The sequence below is a fragment of the Chelmon rostratus genome, chromosome 3 (assembly GCF_017976325.1).
Source record: "Chelmon rostratus isolate fCheRos1 chromosome 3, fCheRos1.pri, whole genome shotgun sequence".
NCBI lineage: Eukaryota > Metazoa > Chordata > Actinopteri > Chaetodontiformes > Chaetodontidae > Chelmon > Chelmon rostratus.
In genome coordinates, this window is record NC_055660.1 from 30,492,510 (window position 1) to 30,506,174 (window position 13,665).

Genomic DNA, 13,665 nt, shown 5'->3' on the forward strand with positions numbered 1-13,665 from the left:
TGCTGCATAAAGTTTGTCGAACAGCAGCCCAAGAAGGTCTTGATGCATTAGTTGCACTGTGGCTCGGGAGGAACAACAGTCATCAGAAGGTCCCTGGCCTCGACAGTCTACATGTTGAAGTATCCTTGCCAAGTTACTGATGTTATGGCCTTAGGTCATTAGTAGAGGGATAAATGTGTAGATATGTCAGGTGTGTCTCTCTCCAACTCAGCCTATGTGTGTGTGTGTGAGCAGCAGGAGATGATCGGAAACAGGTGGAGTCCATGGATTGGTAGATGGGGAGGAAATTGCAGTTACCCAGATTGACCCAGAAGACAGAGCAGCCTTTTTAAACCGGCAGAAGCAGCTCCTCACTCTCTCCTCCTCCTTTTTTTTGCCCGTTTGGTTTGGAGAAAAAGGTTAGAAACCTGGCCTTTTTGTTTGGTCTTTTTGTTGTTTTAGGGCTCTGCTCTGCTTGTTAAATAAACTTTTGTTTAAAATTGACCATTTGAGTTGGCTGCCCTCACTTGGGAGTGGAAAGAGTGGAGCACTTATGCTACGGCCAGGATTCCTTAGCCTTGGCCGTTACACTGAACCCAAGTTACTGTGTGAATGTGTTAATGCTCATAAATAGCAGGTGGTCTAGCTACCATGGGTGAATGCAGGCTCATGTTGTAAAGCACTTTGAGTGGCCAGCAGACTAGAAAAGCCTTAAATAAATACAGTCCATTTTTCCTAATCCAGGCACCAGACATGCACTTGCCTTTGTTGTACTAGACTAGTTGTACTCTTTCATGGATTATTTAAAACAAGATCTTGAGATATATCCAGCCACGACTCTATTCATTACACTCAGGAACAGCTTTTAGCACTGTGCAACACGATCATACTCCCAGTGGAAAGACCCGAGATCCCCACATAGATAAGGAGAAGGAGAAGGGGATGCAGAGCTGGAGCGAAGTGCCGTGACAAGAAAAGACGGTATAAACCAACCATACCGTCTCTTATTATGAGGAACGTAAGATCTCTCCGTAATAAGATGGAAGAGCTAACGCAGCTAACGAGACTGCAGTGAGAGCACTGGGAGTGTAGCATCATGTGCTTCACACATTTTCAACTTTTGAGAGTGGAGCGATGGAGAGAGAAGAGGAAGGGTGGGGGCCTTTGGTGTAACCCAGGACACATCATTAGTTTTTGTGCTGCTGTAGCACAACCTGCCTACATGTCTTTGGTGAACAACTGCCAACCATTGCGCATGTGAGGAGATGGTCAGAGTCCAGTATGGCACTGAGGGACTGCTTTGATACCACTAACTGGGAATTGTTGTGCAGTCCTCACGGGGAGGTCACGACAGTTTAACGACCTGCATTACGGACTACTTTAATTTCTGTGTAGACAACACTGTGCCTAACAGGAATGTGCAGTGTTTCCCAACCAACAGACCCTCGGTGTCCACTGAACTGAAAGCCCAATTGAAGAGAAGGTTTTTAGATCTGGGGACAAAACTGAGCTGAGGAGTCTTCCACCATTAATTCTGTCTTTTGCTCTTCATATAAGTCTGCATCTCTGTTTTACACCACTGACATGCGTTCTTTTTTGGATAGTCTTAATTTTCCTGAGATAGACCAAGATGTTGACCTTAACTCACCATTAGAGGAGGAAATCATGCTTGCTATGAAATGCATGCAAAACAATAAAGCTCTGGGACCTGATGGATTTCTGGTTATATTTTTCAGTTTTAAGCTAAACTGGCCCCACCACTGCATTCTGTATCTGTAGAATCTCTTTAGTGGGGCTTGCTTCCTCCCACTTTAAGCCTCCATTAGTCTGCTTATGAAAAAACAAATCTTTGCAGCTGTTACAGACCTCCCTTCTCTGCAGGCTCTGCAGTGTAGCCCAGACTCTGATATGATGAAATTAAATCTAAAGCCATACCTAGCATAATAATCATCCCTTAAACAACTCATTTTATTTTGAAATAATTAGGTAAGTTGATTGAAAACTATTAAAACGGTTGATTTGGGAATAATTAATTAATCAAAATGACTAAATTCAAATAAGTCATATTGAAAGGCCAGCTGGGCTCTGAGGTTTTGCCTTTAATAGAGAACCTTTTTGTTCAATAAAGTCAGTCCTGTGCTCACTTTAAGTTTGGAGTGTCTTTGCGTTCTGCTTGTGAGTCCTGAAACCACAGGTGTGTCATGTATGAGACATGACACATACATATACAGTATGTACATCTTTAAAAAGGTGTTTTAAAAAGTCTGTTTAAAATGCATAAGATATGTGCAAAAAAGGGAAGCATTACCATGATAAAAACATTGTGTGTTACGGAAAGGGATAAATCTCAGGTTTCCCAACCAGCCAATCAGGGAATTCTGTGAATGTCATGTGACAGTTCCATTTCCTGTGTTACTTCCTGTTTTAGAAAAATGACGCTGGGTGCCTCGGGTACCAATCGATGCAGTCAGACATTGACTCTATTATCATCCACTGGGTAAGTGGTAAAAATGACCTTCTAAAGAAGTCATATTAATTCTTAATAATATTAAAAAAGTTGCTGATTGCTTTATTGTTACTGTTGTTGTAGTTTCCTGGTGCATTGGTGACATCAATCGAAAAAGGTTGGAGCCGCACCCCATCAGAAGCTGGCATACTTCCAGCTGGGTCTGTATAAAGTTCAGCCCCAGATCCAAGGACGATTCCCATATCTCAAGAACAAAGCTTCCCAGTGTGAACTGGGTGGTGAGCCAAACCAAACCACTGTTATTGAACGTGTACAGGGTTTCTGATTTTCTCTCCCTCATTTTGTTTGCACTAGCAATAGAACCTGTAGGAGCCATAAATATGTATTTATGTTGTTTATTAATTGTATTAGCTACTTCACTTAATGTCATTTCAGGCTCTGTTTTGTTGTATATAGTTTTTAAACTGCATCCTTGATATTCTTTTTTTCTGTTGAATAAACTGTTTACACCCCGGGACTGAAGCATGGTGTAAAAGTGTCTTGTCTGTGTTCTCAGTGGCTCATTGAACATCAGATGTGGTGTGCACATTCAAACACAGGATCCAGAAAGCCATTTCACTTATTTATTTGACATCAGATGATTGGTGGATGATTTAGTCTAAAGAATTCAAGGAAAAGTATCACCAGTGATACAAACAATAACAAGAACACAAATAATAGTCAAATAACTTAGGGCAACTTAGGTTCAATGACTTACATCAGTAATGCATCACCAATCTGGCAGGTATTCAGGTGCTCCGTTGTCCTGTCTCAGTGGTTTGGAGGGGAAAAGGGCAAGACAGGCCTACAGGGTGGGGTTTTATAACCTTGGAGGGAGTGGTCAGTGCTTGAGTGGCAGGCTGAGCAGCTGAGTGAGACTTGGGATTTCTAACAGCTTCAAATGGTACATTTGAATGCAAAAAGCAAATCACAAGTCAGTCGTTGGGAACTGGTTTAACTGATGACAGAACGACCAGTCTAGCAACTGGTCTGACTTTTTCTCCTTTGATGTCACCTCCACAGTTCGGGCCTTTCCATCATGACTGGGAATGAGGCGTGACACTTTACCTATAGACCACAGACCTCTGGGCAGTTGTGGGTCCATCGACAGCACCACTGTTCCTTCCTTCAGATCCTGAGTGTCTGTTTGCCATTTATGTCGTACCTGTAGGTTTGGAAGGTAATTTTTGATGAAGCACGACCAGAATTGATCGGCCAGTATTTGACTGTGCCTCCAGCGTTTTCGTCCAATTAGGTTTGTGTCAGCATAAACGGCTTGTGGAAGAGATGAATCCCGCCGCCCCATGAGCAAAAGATTTGGGATAACAGGATCAGGATCTGCTACGTCGGAGGATGCATATCCAATTGGTTATATATATATCCACCAGGACTGTATGTAGGATTTCATCAGACACAGTCTGACTTCCCACTGTCATCCTAAGAGCAGTTTTAATGGACCTGATTTCCCTTTCCCAGGTTCCCCCAAAATGTGGAGCATGTGGGGGGTTAAAGAGGAACCGTATTTTAGTTTTACCTAGATGCTCTCTCAGATTCGGGTTCATGGCTGCGAATGCTTCACTCAGCTCTCTGTCTCCTCCTTTGAAGTTAGTGCCACAGTCAGAAAGGAGCTCATGAGGAAGTCCTCTTCTTGCCATGAAACGTCTGAGGGACATGAGAAAACTGTCGGAATCCAGACTGTGCAACAGTTCAATATGAGTGCATCTGGTGGTCATACATTTGAACAGTATTCCCCATCTTTTTTCCACCTGACGCCCCACTTTAATTTGTAAGGGACCAAAACAGTCTACTCCTGTAGACCAGAACGTGGTTTTGCATAGCCTCAGCCTGGAGGGGGGAAGGTCGGCCATTTTTGGGTTAACAGGTCTTGCTCGCCATTTCCTGCACTCAGCACAACACCACTGATGCTTTTTGATAGCTTGGCGGCCTCTGAGGATCTAATAGGCACGGCGTATTTCTGCAAACACTCTATCGGGGCCTGGGTGGAATGGCTGGCATGTGGCATCGATCAGATTTGTCCAAGTACTGTGTTCCTTTGGATTTGGTAAGTCAAAGGGCTTGGTGGGTTGTGTGAGGCCGCAAAAAAGGGGTTTCCTTAACTCTGTGGTTATCTCTCGAGGAGGTGCAGGACTGACAGGCAACTGACTAGGGGGGCTTTCAGTTTGGGTGAATCCTTCTTTCTGAGCAAAGGGGTTGCATACCGCTTGGTTCCATCTGTGTCGACTCGTATGGGTTTGGCATTCATAAGGACAATAGCCTCCTCCTCCTGCTTGGATCTAGTGATCACCTTCCTTCCACCTTCATTCCTGAATGGAAGTACATCAACTTGCCACAGTCTCTTAACATGGTGTTTCAGTTTGGCATATGGGTTTGCATGTGATGTAAAGAGGCATTGTGTAGACTCAAGTGAAGTAGGGCCTTGTAGAGCCCATCCAAGCCTTGTCCTCACTGCAGCTGGTGCTCCTTTTGGACCATATTGGACTCTCTCGATAGGTGTGATAAGGAAGAGATTGTCTGATCCAATGAGTATATGTGGTTGGACTTTAGAGAAGGAGCTCAGTGGGAGGCCATGTAAATGCGGGTAGCGTTGCTTGAGTCTGTCTATGGGATAACTCTGCTCAACAAACATGAATGTGTCAGAGGTGAAAGAGCTGTGGATTGAGAATTTGTTCTCAGGGCATGATATGGCAGCTAGTTTGAGGTGTACACTTTTTCCTTCCAGCATCTCTGTTTGCTGTCTCACTGTGCGCAGCTCAAGGTTTTCTGGCTCTCCCTCCAACCCAAGGTACTTTGCGGCTCCAGGTAATAACATTGTGCACTCGGATCCATCGTCTAATATGGCATAGGTATCAAAGGTTTTACTCTTGTGGAAAAGTCTGACTTTAACTACTTTAAGTAGCACTTTAGGTGACATACTTTGTGGGTTAAGGTATAACACTTTGGATGCATTTGAGCCTCTATTAACATTATGCAGAATGCCCAAGTGCTGGCCATTACATTTGGGACAAGTTTTTCTCAAAGTGCACTCTGCTGCTTATGAGTTCTAGCACATTTCCATCACATGTTTTGATCCCTCAGCCATTTCGCCACTTTATCTGTGCTCAAGTCCTTTAGGCTAGTACAGTTTGTCAGATAATGGGATGCTGATTCACAGTATGCACATGGGTACCTCATTTGGGGTTGTAGCTGGTGTCCTGATGCAGTGTCTCCATGTGGTGACTTCCGCTCAGCTCCATGGAGTATGGTAGCTGATGAAGACTTGAACCTTTGGCTTGGATCTCTTCTTTGGAGGTGAGGGGTAGCAATTTGAAGGTTGTTGGCTTGTGCTACAACTGCTTGACATTCCGCCTCTCCTTCCAGCCATACTGAGAAGTCCACCAGGTTATAGTGGGCATTAGGTGAGGCCAAGCGGGCATATCTGGCAAAGGCAGAAACTAACTCTACTGGGAGGTTGCTCAACAATCGCTGAACATGTGAAGCACAAGCTAGTTCTGCAGCACCCTCTGTTGAGTTGAGTGACTGTAACATGCCGACTAATGACCGTACTCTCACTGCAAAATTCTGAAACCCCTCAGGATCTCCTCTGACCACTTTGGGGAGGCTTAAATTGGTCTGTATCTCTTTCAGGGCTAATTGATGCGGTTGGCCATACTGGCGCTCCAAGGCAGCTAATGCCATGGTGAAAGGTTGTCTATCGTGGGCATAGGAAAGGGCAATATAACGTGCAGAGGGTAGGCTTAAATGATCAAACAGGTTGTGAAATTTGTACAGTTCAGGTTCTTCAGCTGGTAGGAGGTTAGTATAAGCCATCTTCAACATCATGAACTCGTGAGGGTCATTATGAACAAAATAGGGGAATGAGGGGCCCTCAATACGTGAGGGATACCTTGGGCTTGCTGTTTGTTGTACAGAAGCTACAGGCAAAGAGGAGCTTGGGTTCAAGGGGACACCAGGAAGCTGTGTGCCGTATGAAACTGGAATCGACTGTGGTATGAAAGACGTGGGTTGAAGCTGCTGCTGAGGCAGCTGGGGAAATTGTTGGAACTGATAGGAAGCTACATTATTGAGATGGTCAGCAGCTGGCGGCGGACCAGTTGCCAGAGGGTCAGGAAGGGGGGGGGGTTGTATTGGATAGGATGGGGTTTGGACCCCCGAAGCTGGCGGTAACTGATTGTGAAGAGCCATAACCTGCTGGAGCTGTACCAACAACCCGGGATGGCTCTGGGTGGTATATATGATGAGAAGATGCATGGGTAGAGGAAGCTGGTGGCCTTGAAGTGGGAATTTTGGTTGCTGCTGGAATTGACAGCGGCTGAGCTGCAGGCACATTGGCAGTATTTGATGAAAGAGATGTGCTTACAGGTGTGCTTACAGGCTTAAAGGCCTGTAAAATGAGGGGCAAATGGGAGCTGGATGCTAGGTGTGGGGATACATGAACTGCTGAAGCAGGGTGTACAAGGCTTGAGGGTTCTTGAGGTCGTAGGTCAAGGCCGTGTCTTACATGAGAGGCTGAAGCATGCTCACATTCTGCACAGGACTGATGGCCATGAGGAAAAAGTGTTTGAACTGATTGAGATATTTTCCCAGGGTACAAAGCAGGTATTGTTTCAGATAGGTTTGGTTCAGATTGAGATTTTTCACACTGAGGCTCTGGGTTGGTCAGCCAGTGACATTCGTGTGGAAATCGTTGGACTTCCTGGGTTTGTGAATCACTGTCTTCCTCTGTATCTCCTGAATAACTCTGTTCATACTGTTCAACTCTCCCCCTTTAATCATGAACCATACTTCTCAATTGTGCCAATTCCTGTCTCAATAAAACAGTCCCAGAGGGCTCTGCGGTAGGTTCAGCACACTCTTTCACTTGATTTGAGGGTGCTTGTTTGGGGGGCTTACCATACAGTTCGATATGGAAGACTTGAAGGTACCTTGGAGGCATTCTGTCTCGCTGGGGTCGTCCTCTTTGTTGGCTCTCATCCACATGTGAAACGGCATTTGGATCCATTTTCCACCATAGATGTTCGATCCGGCTCGAAGGACCATGTAAAAGTGTCTTGTCTGTGTTCTCAGTGGCTCATTGAACATCAGATGTGGTGTGCACATTCAAACACAGGATCCAGAAAGCCATTTCATTTATTTATTTGCCATCAGATGAATGGTGGATGATTTAGTCTAAAGAATTCAAGGAAAAGTATCACCAGTGATACAAACAATAACAAGAACACAAATAATAGTCAAATAACTTAGGCCAACTTAGGTTCAAAGACTTACATCAGTAAGTCACGCTACCGACATGAAAGTGAGCTGCCGAAAAGTGGCATTTACTCGCTGCTGTGTATTTTTGATGATTTGTGCATGTTTGAAAATTACAAATAGAGTGAAACAAACAGAGTGAATGATGAAATGGTTGAAAGGAGGTTTATGAAGCTTACGGCCAAGGCTTTGGCTTGCAAAACTAAAACTCTTCAGAGGGAACGTCAAACGCATAACAAAAAGTACGATTTCATGGCTGATGTGAACAATGGCTTTTGAAACTGGCAGCCCCTTTCAACACACGAGCCATGTCGCTGTCAATTTCACAATTGCTACAAATAAGGACATCTCTCTCACGTGAGGATGCACCTGTGGAGCTAAAGGAGAAAACTCCCAACATTGATGTTCAATGAGATTCCCTTTTCCCAGACATGTGCTTAAGCAGCATCTGATATAAAGGATGGAATTCAGCCAAGTGACAGTGTGCCAAATGTTGGGAGCAAGAGGAGCAAACAAAGTTCTTCTGGCTCAAGCTCCAGAACTTCCAGTACTTCATCTTCACATATAAAAGCTGAGGCTGAAATAGCTGTTCTCATGGTATGACAAAACTGCTTTAGGATAAACATACTTTGGAAGACCAAAGGAGCAGCTAATGAGGAAAAATAAGGAGTTGGATGCAAACATTTCTACTGCTAAGGCCAAAGTGAAGGTGCTAGAAGCCTCATCGAAGAGATCCTGTGTTCGAAATAAGTTATATCTAAGAGGTCGAATGGCATGGAATCATATTTTGAGAAAGGACAACAGGAAAAGAAAACACTTCACAGTAAAGCAGATCATTTTGTGTCACAATTACAAGACGTTCACACATGTGGAAAAATCCTCCCAGTGCATGGTGTTACCCATTCACAAACACCAATAATAACAACCTCAGACTCTCTGTCAAATCCAATATCTCACCACAACTCCCTTGACACTCCAGCCAAGAATCGGAAATCCAGGTGAGCTTCCAAATGTGACATCTCCAGGTACATTGCAACACACAACTGTGGACTGGGCAATATTTCAATTAAATTTTTCAATTCAATTTTATTCATATAGCGCCAAATCACACTTTAAGTTTAGAGCAGGTATAGACCAAACTCTTTATCTACAGAAACCCAACAATTCCCTCATGAGCAAGCACTTGGTGACAGTGGGGAGGAAAAACTTCCTTTTAGGAAATAAAAACCTCAAACAGAACCAGGCTGGGTTGGGTGAGAGAGAGAGAGAGAGTGAGAGATTTATAGGTATACAAAATACATATGGCATAGTATATGCCTATGGGATATATTTATGGATGTGATGTATTAACATATTAATAGCTGGTAGTATATGAGTACATAACTAATGATCTAATAATAATAGTAGTATAGCTAATAACAATAAAAGTTGCAGTGGATGTCCGGCAGGTGAACTCAGTAGTCCAGGTTCAGCTGCTCTCCATTCGGACCTGTGAGACGAGAAAGCACAAAGACTCCGGGGAAGAAGCCAAGTCGGTGACATGCCTTGATAGGACAGGAACGCAAACAGATGGAGAGAGAGAGAAGAACAGAGGTTTGTGTGTCATTGGAAGTCCCTTGGCAGCCTAATCCTATGGCAGCATAGCTAGGGGCTGGTCCAAGGCAAGCCTGAGCCAGCCCTAAATGTAAGTTTAATCAAAAAGGAAAGTTTTGAGCCTGCTCTTAAATGTAGAGAGGGTGTGTGCCTCCCGGACAATAGCTGGAAGATGGTTCCACAGAGGAGCTAGTTAACTAAAGGCTCTGGTTCCTGTTCTGGTTCTAGAGACTTTCGGAACCACCAGTAAGCCTGCATTCTGGGATCGTAATGTTCTACTGGGGTAATAGGGTACTATGAGTTCTTTAAGTTAAGATGGTACCTGACCATTTAATGCTTTGTAGGTAAGGAGAAGGATTTTAAATTCTATTCAGGATTTTACAGGCGGCCAGTGCAGTGCAGCTAATATGCTCTCAGTTGTGGAAAAGCAAAATGAAATAAAAGCATTATTAATCCAGCAGCAGTGTCTCTCTCCTATGCCCAAGAAGGAGATTCAAGTGTTTGGGGACCTGCTTCAGTACCAAATATTCATTAAATCATTCGAACACAGTATTGAAAGCAAGAACAACAAGCCATGAGATTGCCTCTATTATCTTGAACAATACACCAGAGGAAGCCAAACGTGTGATAAGTTGCCTACATGTGGCCTCAGATAAAGGATTCATGAAGGCTAAGTCTTTACTACAGGAGCATTTCAGCGACAAACATATAAAATTGCTTCAGCATACATGGAGGAAGCTCTTTCATGGTCATTCATAAAAGCAGATGACAAGGGCTCTACAGACATTGGAAGAGAATGCTGTAACACCATGGAAGATGTTTACCACATGAATGAGCTTGACATGCCTACTCATGTGTGCCATCATAAGGAAGTTGCCCTACTGACTGAGGGATAAATGGATAACTGCGGCCTGTGATTTGCAGGAAAACCAGAATCACAGAGCCTTTATGGATATGATAGATTTCCTTGAAAGGCAAGTCAAAAGATACTAAGTTGTTAAGACAGTATTTGGAGACATAAAAGATAGTCCTATAGTTAGCAAAGATGTCAGGAGGTCTAAGTCTCAGCCTCATCCAAGAATAAAAGAAATCTTTACCTTTAAATCTTTTTTTATCTTTATCTTCAATCTATGTTTACCACCATTGTCGCAGTTGCAGAGAAGAAAAATGACTAAGGAACTAAAGAAAGGGAGATTTGCCTTCTAGGAGAATGTGTTTGTTCTGTGGAGGTGGACATGCTTTGGAGTTATGCGCACAAATGGAAAAGAGGGCGCATAGTGAGAAAATCACTTTCTGAAAAGAAAATGGAGTATGTTTTGGCTGTTTGTGTATAGGAGACATCAGCAAAGGCTACAGGAAGTGACTCGGCTGCAGCATATGCAGTTTGAAGCATCCTTGGATGCTACATATCCACCAGGGAAAGAAGGAATTGGACAAAGAGCAAGCATAAATAAAGGAAGCAGTAAAAGACAACACTATAATCTCTGTCCAGACAAGTTTCAGTGGGGCTGGCGAAGATAACTGCAAACTCTCAATAGTGCCTGTACAAGTCAAGGCCAGGAAGGGAAACACAGCAGTGCACACCTATGCATTCTTGACCCAGGTAGCACTGCTTCATTTTACACAGCAGGGCTAATGAATAAGCTCAACCTCCAGTTTAGAAGGTCAAATATTTTACTGAGAACCATGGGTCAAAAGAAGGTTGTGTCATGTCTCATCATGTCTGTTAATGTGTTTTGTTCACGAGCGTCATGTCTTGTCTTGCACTTCCTGTTTTATTGTGAAACCTAACTCTCCTCTCGTTTCAGGCCCCTTGACTTCCCAGTGTGCTTCCCGCCTGTCTGATTCTCTACCCCGCCCTAATTGTCTCCACCTGTTCCCTGTTACCTCGTATATATAGGCCGCGTCTCCCTTTGTCCTGTGCCAGATTGTCTCGTGCCATGTCATGTACCAGCCTTGATCTATCTAGCGCTATTACGATCCTTGACTCCTTGTATTGCCTTGATAACTTCATGAGTAGTCCTAGCGACCCTTTTTGTGTTTATCTAGTTACAAGAATATATTCCTTTTTCCTAGCGTCATCTGTTGTTACTTTGTTATCTAGCCGTTTGAGCCTTTGAGAGTTTTTGTTTCTTTGTTTTCCTAATATCCTTAGCACCTTTTGTAGTGCACTTGCACTAGCTTTACTTTTCCTGTTCGGTTGTGAGATATCCTGAGCGTCTTGTGTTAATAAACCATACCTTTCTGAAACCACGCCTTTTGTGTTTAGAGTCTGCATTATTTGAGTCCTGAACCTTGTGCCTGAGGGCTTGTCAGTTTGTTGAAACTAGCATTGCTTCAGGCCTAGATGTTGGTGGACTGGACAGCCGCAATTTTTGTGATCTCCCTGGAATAAACACTCAGAAGACTATGCCTGTGCATAAGAGAAACATTCCACATGAAAAGTGACATTGAAAAGTGGCCTCATCTGAGAAATGTTCATCTGAAGTAGACTTATTGATTGGCTCAAATGTACAAAAAGCTCTGGAGGTAATCTGATAATCAAAACCATGCTAGGTTGGACGGTCAACAGACCATTAGGAGGGAAAACTAATGATGTTCAGGAAGAGAGAGATACATGTCAACACAATATCAGCTGTGAAACGTAATGAGATGTGGGAACGGCAGTTCCAAACTGACTTTCCTGAGTGTGATAATAACAACCAAGAACCCTCAAGAGAAGACCAGCAATTCTTGAATTTGGTCTCAAAATCTGCCAAGCTAGTTGACAAGGAAATACAAAAGCCTAACAACAGAAGTGTTGTTGAACAACAAACCCCGAACTTAAAGAGAGATTCAAAAAAGATTCTTCCTTTTGTAGCAGGATGACTGTTGCATTCGGCTCTCTCCTCTGCCCTCTCTCTCTGTCTGCCTGTTTCTCGCTGTCAGCTGCTGCCTGGATTAGTAGGCAACGCTTGGAGTATATATGTGTAGGCACGCACCTGTCCCACATCACTACTCAAAGCCAGTGCAGTGGCGTGGCTCAGCTGGCGTGAGGCTGCAGTGTGGGATACTGGGATGTTATCGGCGTCAGTCCACTGTTTTGTTTTTGTTTTTTTGTTAATAATTTCTTTAGTGTTTATTTTGTATTTGAATTTGGTGAATTTGGTTTATTTCATCCATTTTTTTTTCGTTTTCTTGTGTTTGGTTATTTTCTTTGAATATTTGATTAGATTAATTTTTGTTGACATTTCTATTGCTGGGCTTGTAATTGATTTGTGTTTTCTTTAGTGTTGAACAGGAACTGTGGGCCCCCAGCACATGGCAGCCAGATCCTTCGGTTGTATTTCTTTGCAGTGAAATGCACTCTCGGTGTCCCTGATTTCTCACGTGGTGTTTTAATTGGAGCCTTTTCCCTGCTAGCTGCCCTGGTAACGTCATGTCTCGTCGTGTCTGTTAATGTGTTTTGTTCACTAGCGCTATGTCTCGTCTTGCACTTCCTGTTTTATTGTGAAACCTAATTCTCCTCTAGTTTCAGACCCTTGACTTCCTGGTGTCCTTCCCGCCTGCATGATTGTCTACTCCGCCCTAATTGTTTCCACCTGTTCCTTGTGTGGCGGTAAGCATACGAGTGGGAGACTTAAATAATAGGAAACGACCAGCCCAACCAGACAACGCCACCTTGGGAGTTTCACCCAAGGAAATAATTTTGTATTACCTTATTGGAGCTAATACCAGGACACTCAGGTTCGTTTTACTCAAGAAGCAGGAGACGTGGTTCCAGTTATAAATATATATATATTCTTTTATGACAAAATTTCATAAGACCAATCTATTTTAAAAGAAGCTGTGCATATGGCTCTTTAACAGAAAATACACAAAACAGGGCTGGAGCTTACCAGTGGGGGAGTCTAGGAGAACGGGGAGGTGAAGGAACCCAGGGAGAGGAGCACCCCACTTGCTCGTGTCACTCAAACATCAAAATCAGATAACTGAGGAGGGGTCGCACAAAACACACACAAAAAAAAGAAAGGGGGGACCCCACCACCAGGACACCAGGACTGCCACGGTAAGTTTCCAGCACCTGAAAGAAACAACACCAACAAAAAAAAGGGAGAAAGCAAAACAATCGAACAAGGCAAACAAGACAACCCAATAAACAAAATAACCAAATAAATAAGGCTTAGGGATAGGCCGCAACCAAGATTACAAACTTACAAACTTAACAGGAAAGTCACTGTAGCTACCAAACAGTCTTGCCCGAACAGTAAAAAGAATGGCGACTCACCAGTTGACTGATGGGAAGTGGTGTTGTAGGAGAATAGGAGCTGAGGCAGACA